We start from the raw sequence: 22,844 nt of genomic DNA, 5'->3' as shown, positions 1-22,844 counted from the left end.
ATGCCTATTCTTTATCCTTTTACTTTCCAACCACCCCCAACCTGAGAGCCTTTTTCTTATCCAGTGCATGTCAGTACCCAGAAAGACAGATATATTTGGTACATATCAGTAGAGGCATATTCTGTTGCTTTCTTCTCAGCACAAATCATAATTAACACCTGTCAGATTGGAGACAGTGATATGTGTACCTTGAGCAAGTGGTTGACGGAAAGTGAAGACGTCAGCACAGTCAGGGATAGCATCAAAACTTTGTACTCCTTGCAAGGGCAGGAGCATCCCCAGCCAGGGCAGTGACCACAGCAAAAGGCACGAGCTCCCCTTAAGCCATCAGCACAGCCTCACTGGTGTGCACCAGCTGAGCACCTGCCAGGTACCCGTCATCAACCCAACTCATCACCTCCAACAGAACAACCAAGAGATGCGGTGTTATCAGTGGTAGGGATCTGCCTCCCGCCTTACACCAGAACACCTCCATGGCCTCTCCCTCAGCCTATGTGTTGACTTGGCCTGTCTTCAGCTTTGCTGCCACTTTAAACTTGGCTTTCCTGGTCAGCCTGGTGCAACCAGACCACAGGTATGTACCCTTTCACAACGTGCCTTCTGCCCACCCATTCCCCGTATTTCTCCTGCCTCCACCCCAATCCTAGTCCTATCTTCCTGCAAAAGAATAACAGTAACAGCTTCCATACCCTTGGTCTCTCTGCCCCTGGTAAATCCATTCTTCACACCTCTTGGGGTTAGTCTAATTAAAACCCTGTATGTTCTGTCCCTCTACTATTCAAAAGATTGTAGTGGCACTAATTGCTCTAAGGAAAAATTCCAAATTCTTTAGAAACTTTCAAAGCTCCATCTTCCATTCATTCAGGCAACAAATTTTAATTGAGCAGCCACTGTGTTGCACATACACTTTTAGGTAGTGGGGATTCAGAGAGGAAAAGAACAAAGGTCCTTCCCCGTTTTATGGAGCTTTATCTACTCAGTCAGGCCCTCACTGGGACAGAAACACATACCAAGTCCATGACTGTTTGGGGCTTTTGTTTGTCTTGTTCCCCTTTCTTTCTGACTCACTTTTAATACTTTAGAATTCATCAGTATCCTTGGAGCAGTGTGCCCGCCTCCCCTGTGGAGCAGCTGCCTTTCCCAGGGGCTCCCGGCTCACCAGACCTGTCCTTCCAGGACCAGAAAGAATGGGACCCTCCAGCTGACACTTTTTACCCCTTTTTTCTCATTGTACTTAGGTTTTCATATTGCTTGTTGCTCCACTAAAGTATAAGCCTCTGCCCATGGGACATGGCTTTGTTGGGCTTTTCTCTGCTCCGTATCCAGCAGTTAAAACAGTGCACAGCATGTAGTGTGTGTCAATAGAGATCTGTTGAACAGTCAGGGAAGAAAAAATAAAAGCAATGCCATTCTTAAATGGCTTTTCTTGCATTAAATGATTGTATTCTAGCTTTCTGTAGGAATATCTATAGGTCATAACAATGATAACTGATAGTTATGGCATGCTAACTAAGTACCAGCCATTGTTCTAAGCAATCTAAGCAAATTTACCCATACTATTTTACTTCATCCTCACTACAATCCTTTGATGTGAGTTTTGTTATTATACCCATTGTACAGAAGAGAACACTGAGGCACAGAGAGCAATGCACCTAGTCTAAGATTAAATTGCAATTTGCTCATCCACAGTACAAGCTGTTCCCAGTATAATGGCATGTGTATTCATAACCACCTTGTCTTAATCACCTTGGTGTATCATAACAAAATATCATGTATGGTGGGCTTAGAAAACAGAAATATATTTCTCACTGTTCTGGAGGATGAGAAGTCCAAGATCAAGGTCTTTGGCAACCTTAATCATATCCTGATGAGGGTCCTCTTCCTAGCTGGTATATAGCCACTTGGCAAAGAGAGAGAAAGAGAGAAAGAGAGAGTGAGAGAGCACTCTGTTGTTTCTCTTTATAAGAGCACTAATCCTAACACATTAGCTCCCCACCCTATGACTTCATCTAACCTTAATCACCTCCTGAGGTCCTAACCTCAAATCCAGTCACATTGGTGATTAGGGCTTCAGTATATACATTCTTTTGTGGGGGGTGAGCACAAACATTCAGTTCATAACACTGGTTCTCCCTTCAGCCCATAAGCATTCCTCAAGCACCTTCAACGGGCTGGCACTTGAGAAGAGGAATAAATCCAGCTAACTCTCCACCTTCAAAGATATCTCTTCCTAGGGGAGAAGACACAAGAGCAGTACCATGAGAGAAGTTCTCTGATAAAATTACGAACCTGTGTTCATAGCTATGAGCGCAGAGGTGGAAGCACATCACCTGCAAAGGTCAGAGAAGGCTTTGCAGGGAGCCGTATTTAGCCTCTGTCTAGAGCAAGTGTGCCCAACCCATGGCTGCAGGTCACATGCAGCCCAGGATGGCTTTGAATGCAGTCCAACACAAATTCGTAAACTTTCTTAAAACATTATGAGAATTTTTTGCAATTTTTTTTTTTTTTTTTAGTTCACCGGCTATTGTTAGTGTCAGTGGATTTTATGTGTGGCCCAAGACATTTTTTCTTCTTTTTTTTTTTTTTTTTGAGATGGAGTCTCGCTCTGTGGCCCAGGCTGGAGTGCAGGGGCCGGATCTCGGCTCATGGGTTTAGGCCATTCTCCTGCCTCAGCCTCCTGAGTAGCTGGGACTACAGGTGCCCGCCACCTCGTCCGGCTAGTTTTTTTTTTTTTGTATTTTTGTAGTAGAGACGGGGTTTCACCATGTTAGCCAGGATGGTCTCGATCTCCTGACCTCATGATCTGCCCGTCTCGGTCTCCCACAGTGCTAGGATTACAGGCTTGAGCCACCACGCCCGGCCGACAATTTTTCTTCTTGCAGTGTGGCCCAGGGGAGCCAAAAGATTGGGCACCCCGGTCTAGAGTAACATATAGAACAGGGCCATGCACTTGATAGGAAGCTAGAGATCCCAGACTTTAGGAGCAGCATTTGAAAAGGCTCAGGGTCCTGGTAGCATGAACCTTTCAGAACATTTACCATTAGTTTCGTAATGCTTGAGCTGGAAGACCCATGTGAAGGGATTAGGCCAGAATTCCAAGCGAGGGGCCCACGTGGACATCTGTCTGCCATAGAAAGCATGGATTTCTTTCTGGTGCATTTTAAACAGGAGAGGATGTAGCAGAGTGAGGTTGGGAACATGGATGGACAGAAACAGCAGGAGTAAGTGACCACAGAGAAGAATAGGCCAGGTGGAAGTGTTACACATTCACAGAAGAAATGGTGCCTTAGGAGGCTGAATGGTCTGAATAAGGGACTAAATGCCTGACCGGAAAGGAAGGACGAGAGAGAGAAACCCAAGGTTTCTGGTTTGAATGCTGAATAAGTGAGGTCTCCTTTAACTGAGTTGCAAAATATCTTTCAGCTGAGAAATGCTACCATCAAGGTAGCGATGGCTTGGAGACAATTGTCTCAACTCCACCTGGAGTTTAGGAGTGACTTTTGGAATCAGGATATAGATTTTGGAGTCATCAGCTAATAAATTGGCCATTTAGGGGCTTCAGTTAAGCCCTAGACAGTGACAGTAGAGGGTTAGGGAAGGACCAGGTCATTCTGGGAGCAGAGGCCCTGCGTGCCTGGAGGAGTCACCTTCTCACAAAGCCTGCTCTGATGGGGAGAAGCGAGGGAGACAAAGAAATGGAGATCTGGGGACCACGAAGGGCAAAGGCAGTGCTTTGGTGGATGCTGAAGAAATGACTGCAGTGAACTCACAGGCAAACAAGAGTCTGTAAGTCACATGCTGGCAGAAAACTTTAGTCTATTAAATATGGGCATTTTCTCCCTTGAGATTATTTTTAACAAAAACTTGCATTAGATTAGGAAGTTTATTAAATTCCATGTCAGAACGGACATCAGACCCATTATCTGAGCCTCCCAGGGAGGATGAGCAATTTGTACTATAACAATAGTACAGGTGAAAACTAAATGCTGGGCACCACCTCACAGCGACACGTGGTTATTGCCACGGAAGACCCAGGCTGGCAGCCCAGCTCCCCAAGGCCCCGTGCAGCAGCATTACGGAGCTGAAGGATTTGCCAGGGTCCCAGAGCTGGCCCCACTTTACAAGCTGCTGCTCAGGGACAGAGGCACATTTTCCAGGCGCATTTTCCAAACTCATTAGACTAAAGTGTAGAGCGAGAATGCCAGTGTAATAATTTCAGAGAAATAAAGCTGTCACACAGCCTCAGTTAGCAGGACCAAGACATTCTGTCCCGAAGGTTAAGCCATAGGACAAATCAAATCACCATCAGGAGCCTCTTTGTTGAGATACCCGAAAGACTGACTGCATAAGGACCTGATATTCAAAGTAGTGTGTGCAGCTCTTTCTCCCCATATACTAAGCCAACTTATTCATTAACTATGAGAATTTACTGTCGCAGGAACCAAAACACATTAAATTGGCAGACCTTCCCAGGGGAAGCCAACCTACAATCAGAATCTTCTTGTGAGCACAGACTAATCACCAAGGAGTGAGAGTACTGAGCATTTAAATGACATCAGGCAAAGGTGTGCTGAGATGTGCATCTCACAGAAGGGACAACTTCTGCTACTAGGAGATTATTTGGCTAAGCTCCGCCCATTGCCATTGCACTTGAGAGGCTCTTACCAAGGAAGTCAGGTGCTCAGGAGTCCCTCGGCCAATGTGCGTCTCTTCTCTAGAGGGATGGTAGCAATGCATGCCTGTGAGACTCTTCTTCATGTCCATTGTAGACACTGGGTGCCTAATGGAAACCTTTTTTCTCTCCAGATATGGAAATGAATGTAAGCTGCACTGCAGTCTCACAAGCCCTGTGGGTCCTTCAGAGGCTCATTTTGTACATCTGCACTTGCTGCTTTAGGTGCTGATGTTGCAGCTGAACCTGCAATAGGCAAGCTTATTTCCTTCCTAAGAGGATGTGGGGGTGTCTTGCTGTGTCTCTTAACGTTTCAAAATTGTTAAGTGTAGGAGTCCACGCTGAAAGCCTGGTGTGCCGGATCCTAGCCCCCGATTCTTTCCAAAACTCGAGTCCCTCATCCTCTCCGGAGCAGGCTCGTGCAAATGTTTTGCTTACTTCTCCTTTCCGGCTCTGAGTCTCTGGTCTATAGTTCTGCAGTATTCACTGAGCAGCAGCCCTAAGTATGAAGGATTATGAGGAAGAGATGAAAAGAAGAGGAAGTATTCTCAAGAGCCTATAGTTTTTAAGATCTGCATCCTTCAATTCTGATTTAGATTTAAATCTAGCTCCTGGTGTGAATCTTATTTTAAATTTCATGAAAATTGGCAACGGCACGTGCACTGGGGGGTGATGATGCTGCCCATGACTTTCCCTCTTTCTCCTTGCTGTAGTCCACCCCAGTGCTTCTTGGAGGGTGTTCCTTAGACCACCAGCCTCAGCATCAACTGGGAACTGCTTAGAAATGCAAAGCCTTGGCCCCACCCCATGCACACAAAATCGGAAAAGTTGGGGCGGGACCCAGTAGTCTTGTTTTAATCATACAGAGCCTCTCTCTACGCTGATTCGATGTGTGACTTCAATGTACAATCAGTCTGAGAACCACCATTCCAGTTTTGAATACTTTAGTAAATATCAGGACTTTAAAAGAATAAGGAAAAATCAAACAAGAGCAGTTACAACCAAACGAGAGCAGTTACAATAAATCTTTGGCTCTAAGGTGAAGGCGTGGCCATCTCTATGTATACTAGGTCATAGTTGGTTAAAATTAGAATTTAACTGAAATCATCTGCTTGTTTTCACTTAGCTCAAGAATTCCTGACCCTCATGATCTCGGGCAGCAAAATTAATATTCTGGAAAAGTCAACTGACATTATTTGCAAAGGCTCAGGTCATTTTCAGAAGGTTTATTTTATATCTGTTGACCTGTTTTATCTCACTAGATGGGCCAAACAAACACAAAATAATTGAACTTCCTCCGATGCCACTGTCTAGCATCCCTTCTCTCAAACCCTGAAGTAAATACACCGATATACATAATTTTATATAAAGATCAAACTCCAAATAAACACAATGAGATTTCTTGTCTCAGTGTCATAGTTGCACACTTCGTAGAGAGCAAGTAAGACAAAGGTCCTCAGAAAATAAAAAATGTGAATGACATAAAAAGGAGTAATTTAATATCATGTTAACTCATTCTATATGATGCCAGGTAATGCTGCATCATGGCAAAGACACGATGTAAAGTATTCCCATATAATTTTGGAACCATTGATATGAGAATTCCATATTTCATAACATCAACAAACCAGATGAACCTCATCCACTTAAAGTAGAGAACAGTGAAAAGAACAAATGTCCTGTGAAGAGTGGAAATGAGAACAATGTGTCTGAGGTTAAACAGTGGAAAGAACTTGAGGATGTTGTGCATGAAATAATTATTTCTACAGTGCCATTTCTGCATTTAGTTTATGAGTATGTCAGGGTGTACGATCCAGGCATACTTGAAGAAAAAAATACCAATCTACATGACGTGTGGAGAAAGTCACTGCAGAAATAGCAAGTTCTATAAAAGGCTTATTAAAATTGAATCTTTGAAAAAACAAAGCTTATCTGGCCAGAGTACACATATATAAGATGTGCCTGTAACTCATTTAAGCCTACTATGAGCTTTTATGAATGAAATATTTCTTCAACTATTTGATAATCTAAAGGGATTATGAGATAGGAATTTATATAAAAACCAAACCAAAAAAGCCTCATAACATTTAAATTGCTACCACGATGAACAACAGTGTCCTAATTTTTATGTAGGTTGATTTTACACATTCTGGGCAGTTATTGTGTAGGTAAATGATGTGTTAGATGCTGCATTTAAGTTAAAAGTCTCTGTTTTTAATCTCAAATAAATTTCCAAAATAATGGGCCACAGTATGAAGACTCTCCAGGCACTTAGTCATATGGAGAGAATATAATAACACTGCAAAGGTAAAACAAGTCTAGAATTATTTTGCACATTAAAAATTAAGGAACTGTAACTCAGGCAGGTCTAGTGATTTATTCAAAGTCACAAAACCACGTATAGTTGGATTCAGGACTTTGTCACTCTATCTAGTACCCATTCTTAGTGGGTGGTAGATCTGATAGAGATGGGTCCATGCTGTTTCGTTCCAAGAGATATTTAGGATACAGCTCATAGGGAGGTAAACTGTTGAAGGCCAACTCCTTTCAGACTGGCCTCTTCAAGAAGCCCACGGAAGTCATTATGGACTAGTGCTTAGGCATTCAAGTATGGGTCAAGGTGTGAGCTTGCAGCTGAAACCAGTTTCTGCCACCACAAGTCCTTGGCCCCAGTACCCTGATCACCCCAGTAGAGAGACTGGAGCAGCTCAAGTGATACCCACCAGTGCTGGGGTCCCTGCTGCAGAATCTCAGGGTTGGAGTCTAACATCTGGCCACACTAGGTATCCGGGCACCGGCCTACAGAGTAGTGTGCAACAAGTCCCTGAATTCTGCTTTTCCACTCCCTGTTTGAAGAATTCACCTGCCCATACACACATAATCCAGCATGCCCAGCATGTGGCTACTGTATGCACCTTCACACTGTGGCTTCGTGACAACATCATTCCTGTGACACCGCCATCACTCAAACACTTCCATGTTTGAAATTCCTTTTGTGAATCATTTTCTAAGCTTTTCTTTGGAATTGTGTCATTGGTAAACAATCTTCAGACTTTGTATGTGGCCTTTATTTCTGGATGCGGGGGGGGGGGGAAAGGCAATGGCTATTCAGAGCCAAGTTTGGTGACTAAGGGTGAATAATCCAGCTGCATAATATTATTTGGTCAAAATAATTGCTGTGCCCAAAAGAAATAGATGGATTATGTTTTTAGTTCCTAAAATGACTCCAAGAGTAATTCCGCGAGAAGAGTTGTAGCATATTTGAGTAACATCAATCATTAAAGAAATTCTAAATATTAAGGAAGGTATTTGAAGAACCATACTTATCTGTCTGAATTAGTTTTGGGGTTTTGTTTAAAAAAAAAAAAGTAATAGATTATATCCATATTGCAAAGGCACAACACACGTAATAGCTCAACTCTTGTCTTCAACTCATTCAATCGTGTCTTCCTCTTCCCCCTAGGAGAAGTTCTATACACATACCTGCTTAGCAAACTGAAAAATTTTGAAACCTTGAAACATTAAAATAAGACTCAACATAGTGTTTCTATGCCAAAAAAAAAAAAAAACAAGTACATTAGGAATATTACTCTTAGTGAGTCAAAATGTATAACAAGTCCAGATAATACCCTCTGAAACAGTGCCTCAGTAAATCCAAATGCACGCATGTGACAACACAGCCAATAGTATTAGTACACAAATACAAAAGTAATTGTGGTTTTTGCCATTACTTTTGCACCATGTTAATATTTATAAAGGATTGTCAATCAGTTATTTGTTGAGCTACATTGCACACGGAGGTTGATGAAGTGAGCTGGCTCACCTGTTTCCTGGTGAATGGCTGAGCAAGAGGACGCCAGCATGTCTTTGCATCTGGGGTTCCTAGATCAGAGCCCTGAAAAGCAGCCGCAGTTTTTCCTGACCCAGTTGTTCACAAGTTCTCCACTGCATTTTCCCTTCTGTGGTTTTCAAAGAAACTGAACCTGGAGGAATTGATAGCAAGAATGAGAAGACACAGGCAAGACACCACATATTGCACACGTGGATTGCAGTATGGTTAATAATAATAATAAGTCATCTGAATCAAAAGTGGTATTAATACAAGTGGCTAAATATCAGACATCAACTAAGGAAATATGGTAAATATTAAGATCCCCTTTCTCAGGGAAATAAAGCATAGAGAAATAGAGAAAGCTTAATAGAATTTAAGTTCTAGTACCTTCAAACTCCCTAACCTATCAATATGCAATGATGCCTTCCTCATTCTTTCTTTTTTTTTCCTAATTTCTTTCATATCATTTTTACATTTAATTCTCTTTGTAAACATTTCCATGTTTATTTTGTATATATCAAAAGCATTTATCATTTAGTTTGTGGTGCTTTTACACCTTCTCTTTTCACAGTAATATAATACCTCTCTCTATATATTTGTACCTTTATCAATTAAAATTATATATACTAATTACATATAATTTTATATAGGTCGATATAATAAAATTATATATATACATATATATAAACTGTGTCAATTAAAAACACATAATTACTCTCAGAAATGCTGATACTCATGCTAAACTGTTCCTTCTCCCTCATCCTCTGCAGATGGCGACCATCATTGTTGATTCAGAAGTGAAGCCAAAACATAATTTCCTGGTACTATTCTGGAAGGAGAATAAATAAGATAAAGTAAAAATGACTACGTATCCAATTAGAAAACGCAACTACCACCTCCACTCCAAAAAAGTCATACAAATACGTTCTAGTCTGTGACTCGTCTTCACCCTTCTGTGCACTGGCTTTAAAGGAGCGTTTTACACTCAGATTAAATATTCTCTTAGCTCAATATTTTATGATTTTAATTTCTAAACATGCATCTTAAAGCAAAGAACTTTGCTTTGTAGATTTGTTTTTTTCTGTATGAGATATTAAAATGTCTATTTTTCATAAACTGATAAAAATTACTCCTCCATGAAATTAACAAGGATGCAGTCACACACCATTATAATACTGAATCTTCTTTTTTTTCTCATTTTTATTTCTACTTGGTCATTCTTTAAATTTGTAATACGCTTTTTTCCAAGATATTGTTTGATTCTAAGCATATACACTGATATCAAAATTAATTACTTAACAAAATCCCAAGAATGAAATTTACATCCTTAAGGAGAAGAACATTTAGTCTGACTCAGAGTGACTGGATTTAAAATGTATTTGCAGTTAACATAAAACATTCAGTTTTAAGATCATTGTAACATTTTCAAACAGGCAAATCTTGAAAGACATGCCTAGATTTGCTCTCAGCATAATTTATATATTTTTTTCTCTAAGAAATAGAGTTTAGCTTCCACTTAAAATGCATGAATATATGTCTGCCATATTTTGTTTTATTTTAGAGATCTAAATTCTACATTAAGTAGAATATGCAGTTTTAGATTAAAAAATAGAAAACCTTTTAAATGACTTAGTCTCATTTTTTTTATGTCCTTTCAACAAAGTGGGCTTTAGTCAGTGGGATGAAAGTAGTTAAAAAAAAATTTAAGAAAGGAAGAAATAAAAATGTTAAAAGGACAAGGTGAATTAAAATCATGGTAGCACAAGTTCGTAGTCTACAGGGTAAAATTTGAAGACAAGGCCAGGCATGGGGACTCACGCCTCTAATGCCAGCATTTTGGGAGGCCGAGGTCAGGAGTTTGAGACCAGCCTGACCAATATGGTGAAACCCCATCTCCACTAAAAGTACAAAAATTAGCCAGGCATGGTGGTGTGTGCCTTTAATGCCAGTTACTCAGGAGGCTGAGGCAAGAGAATTGCTTGAACCCAGGAGGTGGAGGTTGCAGTCAGCTGAGATTTTGTCACTGCTCTCTAGCCTGGGTGACAGAGCAAGACTCTTGTCTTGGGGTGGAAAAAAAAATGAAGACGATCACAGTCATACAAGTTACAGGATAGTCTTCACTACTATTTGACAAAGACATAAGAAGCACTCCATTGTCAGTTTTCTGTAGGTTAGATTTGAATCAGGGATCTAACTTTCTGTGCCCATGTTACCCTGAATTCATTGCATCAGGTTTTAGTGGTCACCACAGCAAGCAGAACCTTGAGAGAATGGAATCTAGAACAGGCACCTTGTTGATGGGGGTGAAAAAGAAACAAAGAAATCGGAAATATGTGGAGTTTACGTCCAGAGGGGAGAGAGGAAGAATGCCTATGTGAGGAGAAACATAATTGATCAGTGCATTAAAGAAAAGTTTCATCAGATGACCATTTTTCCCAAAGCCAAGTCAAAAAAAGATATGATTCAGCACAGAGAGTAAGGCTGGAAAAGACTGACAAGAAATGAGAATTCTACTCAACATGCTCATTCTAGTGTCTCTGCCTTTTTCACAGCCATTTTTGCTATTTTCCTATCCTTTCATTTCTTTCCTTTTCTTAACATACTTTTGACAAGACAAAAAACCAAAATGACCAGCAGTCAAATCAGTGTTTCAAGCAAGAAAGTATAGAATGATAACAATGTTTTAGATATATTCGTTTCAGTAAAATATATTATAAACATTTTTTAAAAAGAAACTATAGAGAACTTTATTCTAGCAAAGAGTTGACTTCCTTTTTTAATTCCTTAGGATAGGCCCAAGCATACTAACTTCAGTGTCTCTCTGGGACACGCCCTATTTACTTGTGCAGTTCTTAAGTTCATAAGGGATTCCCAACCACAGCTACTGAAATCTTACCCATTCCTTCCCACCTGTCAGTGGTTTTAAATCTTGGAAAAATTGGGGCGGGGGTGCAAGAATTTCAAAAGAGAAAGCAGAAAAATCAAAGAGAACAAAAGAGGAAGTGAAGCTGAGAAGAGAAACGTCAGATTGGAAGAGTGGGTATCTGTGAGAGACGCTGCACTCGCTCACTCTCAGATTGGATGAGTGGGTATCTGTGAGAGACGCTGCACTCACTCACTCAGGAGGAAGGAAGAAGAATGGACATCACCAAAAATCTATCAGCGAGGCTCTTTCACTTCTTCTCTCCTTTCGTTCATTGCAGACGTCACACGGGGAACACGGATCCAAAGCACTTCCATTTTTTTCTCACAGTAGAATAACTTCATAGAATAAAGTGCTACACTGTTATATGAAATCCAGCACAAATTATTTTATTTTGTGACTAACATCTGAAATGATCCCAAGAAGATAACTTCAGCCAGAGAAGAGAACTCCCTCTACAATCTTGGATCTGGGAAAAGCACCTACCATCTTGGCTCAAGATGGGAGATAAGAATGGAGGTTTTTAAACTCTCCTCAGTTTTTTCTCTTTTGTATGTCCTGGAACAATTCCTGGGACAAGACGTTTGAAAAGGTGAGATAAATTATACCAACCTTTTGAGGATCACATATCTACTGTATGTACAAATAATAAACTCATCTGTTGTATTTAAAGCATTCCAATAACTAAGGGTTTGCAATGTGTCACTGAGATGATTCAGAAAATACATGTCTTCCACAACTATTTTTAAGGATCCCTAATATGGATTGTTATATCTCATCTCCCTCTCCTGATTCTTTTAAACTATATCCAAGCCACATAAAAGAATAGATTCTACCAGACATTCCTTATTTCCTTCAACACCTTCACTGAATTAAAATCAGAAGCTAAAGAATGCAATGTTTCTTTTCTGTACCCTAGGCATAATTCCAGTTTTGACTCATATGTATATAAAGTACTTAAGCACTTTGATTCTTCCAAATCATTTCCTGACCTAACTTCCTTGAAAACTACTTAGAAGAGGTAAAAGAACAGTATTGACCCTTTTATTCTACATGGTATGGCCTTTCAGAAGTCTAAACAGTCTTTTCTGCAGTTTGTGGGGAAGATTCCTTCTTCATTGTGGTCCTTAAAAACATCTATCAGAAGACTAAGAGTCGTGTAAATTGAATTTTTTTCTTTATTCATCTATGTTTCCAATAAATATCTTTGTCACTGTTAGAGAGAGCTTTTGACCACCTAATGTTCAAAAACCAGTTCAAGCTTGTCTTAAAAGTGTTCCAGCAGTATCATGATCTACACAATTATGTCTACAAAAGTTGGGTTTAAAAATCACTACATTTTAGTTGACTTCTTTTTTTAAATTTTTATTTGCATTTTAAGTCCCTGTACATGTGCAGGATGTGGAGGTTTGTTACATAGGTAAACGTGTGCTATGGTGGTTTGCTGCACCTATCAACACATCACCTGGGTATTAAGCCCAGCATGCATTAGCTATTTTTCCTAAAGCTCTCCTTCCCCCTACCCTACCCCTGACAGGCCCCAGTGTGCGTTGCTCCCCTACCTGTGACCATGTGTTCTCATTGTTCAGCTACCACTTATAAGTGAGAACATACAGTGTTTGGTTTTATGTTTCTACATTAATTTGCTAAGGATAATGGCTTCTGGCTCCATCCATGTCCCTGCAAAGGACATGATCTCATCCCTTTTTATGGCTGCATAGTATTCCACCGTGTATATATACCACAAACACCCCCATTAAAAAGTAGGCAAAGGACATGAACAGACACTTCTCAAAAGAAGACATTCACACGAACAACAAACACATGAAAAAAAGCTCAACACCACTGATCATTAGAGAAATGCAAATCAAAACCACAATGAGATACCATCTCACACCAGTCAGAATGGCAATTATTAAAAACTCAAGAAACAACAGATGCAGACAAGGTTGTGGAGAAATAGAAACATTTTTATACTGTTGGTGGGAATGCAAATTAGTTCCACCATTGTGGAAGATGGCGTGGTGATTCCTCCAAGATCTAGAACCAGAAATACCATTTGATTCAGCAATCTCATTACTGGGTATATACCCAAAGGAATATCAATAATTCTATTACAAAGGTACATGCACACATATGTTCATAGGTGACTTCTTTTTTAATGAAAACTAGCACATGTGTGTGAATTTCAATAATGGAACTGGGCTAGGAAGCATCTGAGAAGCTTTAGGATGAAAGTAGGACAAACAAATGTACAGGGTTGAATACAGAATAAGGTAGTTTGTGTTACGAAAATAAGAGTTATATGGAATACGCCTGTTCAAACTGTATGTAACCCTTCCTCCACCTTCAGAAGGATATGCTCTCCTATTCCTCATTCAATCCCAGATACACGATATATAGGAACTCAGGAGAATGTTCTTATAATCAGGATAAGCCTGTAATGAATGGTCTCCTAGCTATTTACTTGAAATCTGTAGTTCATTCTTTGTTTTCAGGCAAAAACACATAATAGCAATCAACTTTTGAAGGAAATAGGAGATCCAAGACAATACAAGCATTTGAGTCTCAATTCGGACATCTCTGGATTGTGATCCAGTTAAATAATGCCTCCCACTGCAGTTCCTCAGCCCAGTGCAAAGTCAAACCCCAAATGGCTGAACGAAAATCTGAAAGGCTTGGAGAAAATAAATGGACTGCCTGCTTTTCATTATGCTCCAGTCTCAGGATGAGGATACATCTGGTTTTCTGATTACGCTTTCCTGTAGTAAAGAACATTTTAGCCTAGCAGGTCAAACCAGCTGATGACTAGCCAGCTCCAATTACCGACCTGACCTGCTTCTAACCTCAAAGGGGAAAAAAAGAAAACCCTTTTTACTCACTCTCAGAAACCGAAATATGGGTGTAGAAGGTTGCTGGGTTTTTTTCCTTGATTAATTAAAGTTGCTTATTCAAATTGTGCTTTAGTACACAGTCTTTAATTATCAACAAAATAATGCCTGACTTCCTTTATAAAACAACACTCAAAGGAAAAGAGAAAGAAAAGCTAGACTCTTTTATTCTTGTAATAAAAAACAACAAATGCACAGCAATTTCAATATGGCATTTGGAACTTGATTTGTTCTATTTAATGAATAAACGATAATAGTATTTCTCAAAAGAGACAGTGTCTATTTAGATAAGGCTTTTCAAACACTGGGTTTTTTTGTTTGTTTGTGGGGTTTTTTTTCTGTTTTTTTTTTTTTTTTTTTTTTTTTTGAAACCGGCATCACTCTAAGAGCCATTTTCAACTTAAAAGTAAATATCACCATGGGTTTCAACTAACTCAACCAGTTTTGCTGGTATATTCTGAAATATGTTCACCGGATCTACCTATAGCTCCACCTGAAAAAATTCCCCATCACTTCCCAATTTATGAAGGGATTGCACAATAATTTAAAACAAATTCTGTCAAGCATTTTAAAGCAACAGGAAAAACCTAACTCCATGTTGAGAGCATGCTATTCAAACCAATGGCTTGCAGGAGAATGCATATAAACCCACCACTTCTGTTTGCATGTTATGATTTGAAATGTAGTTTGTTTCTTAGATGAATGTAGCTTTTGTATTAGGTTGAACCATCTGAAATTGCCAATATTTGACTTTTTGGACCTATACAAATGACAATTTCAGATGGCTCAATCTAATTTTAAGAAGATACTGTATGTAATCAAATAATTACATTCAATATGTCTAAATAGTCATTTGTTAAGTCTGTAACCATAGACTTTTAAAGATAATTATTGTCCAACTTAGTAGGATGATGAATCACCAACAACATTCCTGAACCCTATGGATATGCAGAAACAGTCTCTGCAGTGTGTTTCTGCAGTGAAACTTTACAAAATCAGCAACCTTCATCCCTCGTTTCAGAAGAAATACACAAATATTCATTTTGATTTACATTTTGTGTCATCCTTGTAAAGCAGGTAGTGGTTTGCCCATTTTAGCCATAAACTAATTAAGAGAGAGAATATAAGTAACAGGGCAAGAATTATCCTTTGAGTCTGCTTCCAAATCCATCCCCAGGACCTGGAATTAACGCTCTTCTTTGGAGTATTTAAATCTCACTCAGCAAATGAATGCTGATTCTCTGGACACTTTTAATAACTATAGGTCTGAATAGTCCATAGATGCTTCCTTTAAAGGCTTTTAATTAAATAATGCAAGTAAAAATACAAATAAAAATGATGTGGGGATTCATGTTACCATGTCTGATTGCTTCTCCTCTTTTTTATTCCATATTCTTATGAATATATTAAGTTTCATTCAACATTTCTGCTGCATTTTATGTGTCAAACTTCTCAATGGCTGCTGTTAAGTCTGAAAAGTTACTGGGTTAGGAAGAACACTGCATTATTAACTAGAATCTGGAAAATCAGTAGAAGAATATTAATGGATCTAATGAACATAATGAACAGCATAGCCTTATAGAATGGTTGGCAAGAAAATACACTGCAGAGGACCACGCAACATTCTCTTTAACGTGTGCACATTGAGCCCACGATTGCAAAGCCCACCATGCAACCACTTCTCTTTCACTTAAGGTGAAGATGCTTCCGCTGAACCTCCTATCTGACAGCATTCCCACAGCCGAGCAAACGTTTATAATTAAAAGTTTTCAGCATGCCAAGGCAGGAAGTTGCTCTCTGGGCTGCGCTCCTGCTTTTCATTCTGTTCATTTGCCGGTTTTAAAACGACGTCCTTTCCATTTTGCCGCCTGCAGTGCAATTCAGAGCTGACCTCTTTGTCCCTCTGTGTTCCCCCACGCAAAACAAACTGCACCCACACATTGCTCAGCTGCTTGTCTCCGACCATGAACCACTTTCCCACCCGAGAGAGGAATGTCCCTTTTGTTTTAAAGAAACTGAAATGTTGAATGTTTTCAATCAAGTCTACATCCTTTCATGCTTTTGATATTATGTCTATCAAAGGTTGATGGTCCCATACAGTCTTGGTAACAATTATAATATATCAAAAATAACAACATCAGCAACCATAAATGCTCAGAGGAAGTCATAAAACACTGCTGGCCTTGCGTGCTCAACAGATAAGCATGCCAACTTTAATCCCAGCTTTAAGCATCACCCTTTTCCCTCTAGGGCTCTCCATTTTCGGGGAAGGCTTCTTAAAGAGCTCACTGCACTCCCTGCCTCCCATCCTCACCCTCCCAAGAGTCTCCTTATCCCACTGCCTTCTGACAGGCCCTGCTACCACCCATTTTTTTAGGGATTCCGAGTGACCTCTATGTAGCCCAACCCAATGGGCTCTAAGCAAGTTACCTTCTATCTTTCTTTGACACTGATGAGAATACCATTCCTGAAACTGCCTTAACCGGAACCCCTGACTCTTTTTTCTTTCTTCTTTTTCTTTTTTGAAACAGGGTCTTGCTCTGTCACTTGGGCCGGAGTGCAGTGGAGCGATCACGGCTTACTGTAGACTCAACCTCCTGGGCTGAAGCAATCCTCCCACATCAGCCTCCCGGGTACCTGGGACGACAAGGGATGTGACACCACTCCCAGACAATTATTTTTATTTTTTGTAAAGTCAGGTTCTCACTATGTTTCCTAGGCTGGTCTCAAACTCCAGGGCTCAAGCGATCCTCCCACCTTAGCCTCTCAAAGTGTAGGGATGACAAGTGTGTGCCACTGTACCTGGCCAGCTACTTTTTCTATTGCCTTTTTTTTCTTTAAGTCCTCAGTTTCCTGCATAGCCCCACCTGGCCTGTCTGTTCCTTGAGTTTTGGTGTTCCTAAGATTCCTGACACGGAATCTCATTCCTTTTACATACATTCAACTACCCTGAGCATTCTCAAGGTCAACCAGTGTCCTTCCCTTCCCCAGAATGTCTTTTCTTCCTGACCAGATGACCCACAGGTGGCACTGCCAAGCCCAAACCTAAATTCAGCATCTTTCTCAGCATGAATTTCTTATTTCACATGAAGGCACCAGTATCCACTCAGCATCTTAAGCCAAAAACATCAGCATTGTTTCTTCCTCACTCATCACAGTGAATTTGTTAAAGACCTGTCATTTCTACCTTCAACGTATCTTCAAACATCCCCAACCATCTCATCATGTCTAACTTGCTCCAGTCAATTAACTGGTCCTGACAGTCCTAGTTCCAAGCCATGCTCCACACAACTGTGTGAAGGGCGTAGCACGCAATGCACCCACGTTGCCGTCCTATTTATCACCCCTCAATGGCTCTCCCCTGGTACTGGAGATGGTTCAATATCTTTTCCACCTACTCCAGGCTTTTCACCCTCGTATCCCTCAACTTGATTCAAAGCCTTCTTTCTCATGACTCTTGCATGGATCTAAACCCCAGCTATCCTAACTATGCTGTACGCCAATCATTCCAAGATGATGCTTGCTTCTGTGAATTTGCATATGAGGTTCCTTCCACTAGAAAACTCACCTCTCTTCATCTACCAGATTAATTCCTCCCCAGCCTTCAAGCCTCAAAGGAGAGGACGCTTTATTCAGGGAGGTTCCCACACACAACCCACGTCCATCCACCACCGTCAAGCCTAGGTGCTGCCTTCTGTGAGCTGTGAGAGAGCACTGTGTGCCAGAGCTTTATTTTTGGACTTATTTTATAGAATTATAACTGTGAGCGACATGCTCCCTCTAGACCAGGGTTTCTTGACATTGGAATTATTGACAATAGGACTGGATAATTATTTGTTGTATGGACCTCTCTTGTGCCTTGTAGGATGCCAGTAAAAACTTCCCCCAACCCAAGTCATGACCATCACAAATATCTTGGGACATTGCCCAGTGCCCCCTGGGATAATCACCCCCAGTTGAGAAACTCTACTGCAAACTGTAGGCTTGTTTCTCTTACCTTATCATCCTTAATATCAAGCACAGGATGTGGAAATGCAAATGCTCAGCGCATGTTTATTGAATAATGTTTATTGAATACATAAAGAGGTAATGCTCTATGCCTTAAGAATCAGCTACTTGAAAACATAAATCTCAAAGTGGCACTTTGAAATAACTATGAATAGGTCATTCTTTATGTATGTATTATAGACTCATGAAAGGAAATAAAATGATGATGGTATCTTAGTTGATTTGCAAAAGATGACTCAGAGTTTCTGCTCTAAAGAGGACAATAACTCATTATACAAACTAATAATAATAAAGGACATTGCTTTATGGGAGCATGTTATTTATTTTGTGGGAAAAATGGGCAATTAGAATTAGGATATTTCAGTATGTCATTTCCATCTTTATGCAAAGGAAAGAACACCTTAGCTGAATGTATTATGTTTCAATTGATATTTTTCCAGCATTAAGTTAACATTAAATCTGGCTACAGCAAAGAACTCCAAAGATAATGTGTCACACTTGACATACATTCTCTGAATTACGTTATAACCAATCATTGGCCATGACCCTTACGTTTTACAAGATCTGTGCTTGATTAAATCTTCATTTTAAATCTTAAATGAAGCCCACCAATTTTAAATCTCTTTCCTCTTCATCCAAACCACACAACCAATTACATATACACTTTCCTTCAAAAGCCTCATCTCTCAAAAGAATCCTGCCTTCCTTTATCCAAAAATTATGATGAGAGGCAAAGAAACATGAGTTTGATTCTCTTCTGAGAGAACTGCCACGTAATTAAAAGTTTCATGAATAAAGTATCCACATATTAGTTTGGGACAAAGTTTGGCTTCAAGCAAAGACCCAAATTAAATTAAAACCCACAGGTAATTGGTAGTAAATGTGTATTTATTGAATCTTATCCCTGGTTTTTATTCTCTATGATCAATGATAACATTCGTTTATGTTCTTTAGAATGGATTAACCAATTAAACCAAGTCCCCACCACCCCCCGCCCAACTTTCTTTTCAGTTACTCAACTGAACGTTTTTTGAAATAAAGTTCTCTATGATCTAGTGGAACACAGTAATATAAGGCTGTCTAATTTTGACATTGGTTAACCACTACTCAGAGAAGATCAAAGTAGTCACTATGAGGCTCCGACACTTTGAGAGTGTGTGTAGTTTTCAAACATCATTAATAGTTTCAAATTTGAGGCATATAAACTTTCAAACTTTTAAAATCATACATTTATTCCTTTGGTAAAGAATAATTTGTTACCGGGCATGGTGGCTCACACCTGTAATCCCAGCACTTTGGGAGGTTGAAGAAGAAGAATCACTTGAACTCAGGAGTCTGAGACCAAACTCCCAGTCTGGGCACCATGGGGAGACCCTATCACTACTAAAAATAAAGAATGAGCTAGGCATGTTGGTGCACCCCTGAAGTCCCAGCTACTCAGAAGGCTGAGGCAGGAGGATCACTTGAGCCTGGGAGATGGGGGCTTCGCAGTGTGCCATGATTATGCCACTGAACCCCAGCCTGGGCAACAGAGTGAGACCCTGTCTCAACAACCAAAAAAAAAAAAAAAAATTTCTTTCTAGCATTTGTGATCGTAATATCACCCTAAAGAGTAACTTAAATGCTATGTTTAATTTTATTCAAATATGTAGGAATCTTATAGAAGAAGATCGAAAGACCCCTCACATTGTGATAATTCTTCTGCAATAAACAAACAACATTGAAATACCAATAGACTTGGGGATAAAGATAGATGTATTATAAAATGTAAAATTTGAAATTTAGGACAAGTAGAAAACTGAAGAAAAGATCTGAAGAAATCCAAAACATAAATGAGCTATTTAATAAAATTTAAAAATAATGAAAGTACTTGCACTTGATAAAATGAAAAAAGCATATAATTTCATCTCTGTGTATTTCAGAGGCAATAGCAAGATCCATGAAACCCTCAAGTTCAAACACATCTTATAAGGTTATCATCAAGCCTTCACTGGGATGTGGCCCACATTGAGAAGCTTTCTCCAACACTTTTCCCTTGCCCCATTGTGCCGGGGTTATATTCTGTTCCCATGCATGTCCATGCCATCTGCATGTCTCGAATACCACTCATCACACTACAGCATTTGGAACACTGAAACTGTGCTTGTGACCTGAATGTGATCCTCCGCAGGCAGGTCAATTTGAGGAACCCACCTTTAAGCAGCACTTTTACCTCTCCACCTGTCTCTGACAGCCCGTCTTCAAAATTCCTTTACCCCCACCTGGAACCACAGTGCCCCAGTCTCACCACTGCTCAGTCAGTCCCTGCAGCCCTCACTTGTCTCCTTCTTCAGCTCAGGTTCCAGATCCTCCATGACAGGCACTTCTTTGCATACACCCTTCCCTCGCTGTCCTCCTTCTTCTGACTTGGCCAAACCTCAACCCCAGGTCAATCCAAATTGCCATTCGTTGCCAGGATAGTGAAGGCAAGTGGAGAAAACACACAAGGAAGGTGGCTGGTCTGAGTGTTCATTAACGACCACTAAGATCAAGTGCTGTCAGTATCCTCAACATTTCCTGGGTCCATCTCTTATTCCAACTCCTAAATGACAATTCTCACCCTCTCTGTCCTCAAATGCCTAGTACTGCAACTCCTCCATCCTTTCAGTGCATCCTTGATTTCTATTTCAATGAGAAAATAAAGCAAGCAGAAAAGAACTTCCACTCACTCTCAACCAAATTTACAACCCACTTCATCTGTGCCCACACACTTGCCTTCATTTTTGTAACAAAGGATGAGCATTTCTAGCAATGTAAGGCCAAGTCTTCCATGTGGGTCCCAGATCCCACACCTCTCACTTACTCAAAAACATCACCCTAGGAGGCCTTTTCCTTACTGCATCATCATTTCCATACTAGACATTTTCTATCAAGAGAAGAATACACAGGTAAGGTATCAACCCGAAAACAAATAAAAACTCCAGTGTTCTCACACTCCCTTCAGCCACTGGGTTATTTCCATGATCGTTTTCACAGCAAACGTCTTTTTAGCATTCCTTGCTTTTCATCCATATCTCCCTGGTATCTAAATGGTCAGGAGAACCAGGCCCCAGTCCTCAGGTCTCCTCTTCGCCTACATTCACTCCCCTGAGGAGGCTCAGTGCCTTAAATACATCTATAAGACCAGCTTTCTTTATTTATTTATTTATTTTTTTTTTTTGAGACGGAGTCTTGCTCTGTCGCCCAGGCTGGAGTGCAGAAGACCAGCTTTCTTTCCACAATTCCAAACCTCTTGTCCAAGTGCCTATTTACACATCTCCTGGAGTCTCTAACAAGCAACTCAAATTTCGTAAGTCAAAAATGAAACTCCCAATTTCCCCTCACACCCCAAAGTAACTCTTTCTCTTAATATGTCCCCCGTCTCAAGTGATTAGCAAGTACATCCTACCAGTTGCTCAAACCAAAAAAAAAAAAAAAAATGCATACATATATACATAAATAGAGAGAGAGAAATCAGTTATTTGTTCTTTGATTATTTATGAGAATATCCCTATTCTTCGGAAATATGATATATTTAGGAGTAAAAAGCCATAATAAATGTAATTTATCCTTTAATGATTCAGAATTATATGCATGTATGTTCATCTTGGTGTGTGTATACTGCATAAACACACATATATATGTATAGCTCTGTGTGTGTGTGTGTGTGTATGTGTATGTAGAGCTCTAGAGAGAGAGAAATGATGAAGCAACTGGGGTAAAGTGTCCTCAGGTGAATCTAGGAAAGGGTATAACTGACGTTCGTTGAACTATTTTGGCAGCTATTTAAGTTTGAAATTATTTTCTCATAAAAACCATTTTAAAGGGGAATTACACCTGACTTCCCTCTCTCATCTCACCCAGGTCATCAGGAAATCATGTTGACTCTGTTTTCAGGTGGAACCCAGGGTGTTGCCACTTCTCGTTGTGTTCTCCATGATGACATCCTAGCCAGAGCCCCACTTTTGCAACAGATTCTCATCTGCCCTTCTTCCTCCTTCCCCTCCAGCAGTGATTGGGATGGTGTCCCTGCTGAAAGCCTGTCTGTGGCTCCTCACCTCACCCTGCCAAGGCCAGGGCTCTCCTCTGGGCCTGGCAATGCCCTGTGTGATGGGCCTCCTCTGCTATGACTCACTCCAGGGCACTCATTGCCTGGGCACCCACTCCCCAGGCACCTTCTGGAGCACACCAAGCCGAATCCCTCCCCGGGCGCTTTGCCTTTGCTTTTCTCTTCCTGCCTAGAGTGCTCTTCCCCGAGGTGTCCACGGGGCTGCTTCTGCAATTCCTCAGGTCTCTACTCAAATGTTACCCCATCATCACAACTTTTTCTGACCAACCTCTATAAAGAGGAATCCGTCCTCCTGCCCCTCCGCAGGGCTCATCACCCCTCCCTTGCCTGCTTTACTCTTCTAGATCGGGGCTAGCAAACTTTTCCTTAAAGGGCCAGAAAGCAAATGTTTTCACCTTTGCAGGCCACATGGCTTCTGCATGTAATTATTC

General features: G+C 40.4%; 1 long non-coding RNA gene across 1 annotated transcript in view; it reads right to left on the bottom strand.

Moving 5' to 3' along the window:
• Positions 1 to 1,485: 1,485 nt before the first annotated feature.
• LOC105485336 (uncharacterized) overlaps positions 1,486 to 22,844 on the bottom strand; it is a 125,285-nt gene continuing 103,926 nt past the window's right edge. The window contains exons 4-7 of the long non-coding RNA XR_989498.3: positions 9,220 to 9,333; positions 8,496 to 8,655; positions 4,666 to 5,171; positions 1,486 to 1,900 (exon numbers count right to left, since the gene is read on the bottom strand). This is a non-coding gene — a long non-coding RNA (uncharacterized lncRNA). The remainder of the gene's footprint in view (positions 1,901 to 4,665; positions 5,172 to 8,495; positions 8,656 to 9,219; positions 9,334 to 22,844) is intronic.

The sequence above is a fragment of the Macaca nemestrina genome, chromosome 16 (assembly GCF_043159975.1).
Source record: "Macaca nemestrina isolate mMacNem1 chromosome 16, mMacNem.hap1, whole genome shotgun sequence".
NCBI classification, from domain to species: Eukaryota; Metazoa; Chordata; class Mammalia; order Primates; family Cercopithecidae; genus Macaca; species Macaca nemestrina.
This window is presented reverse-complemented; position numbering and strand designations above follow the sequence as displayed.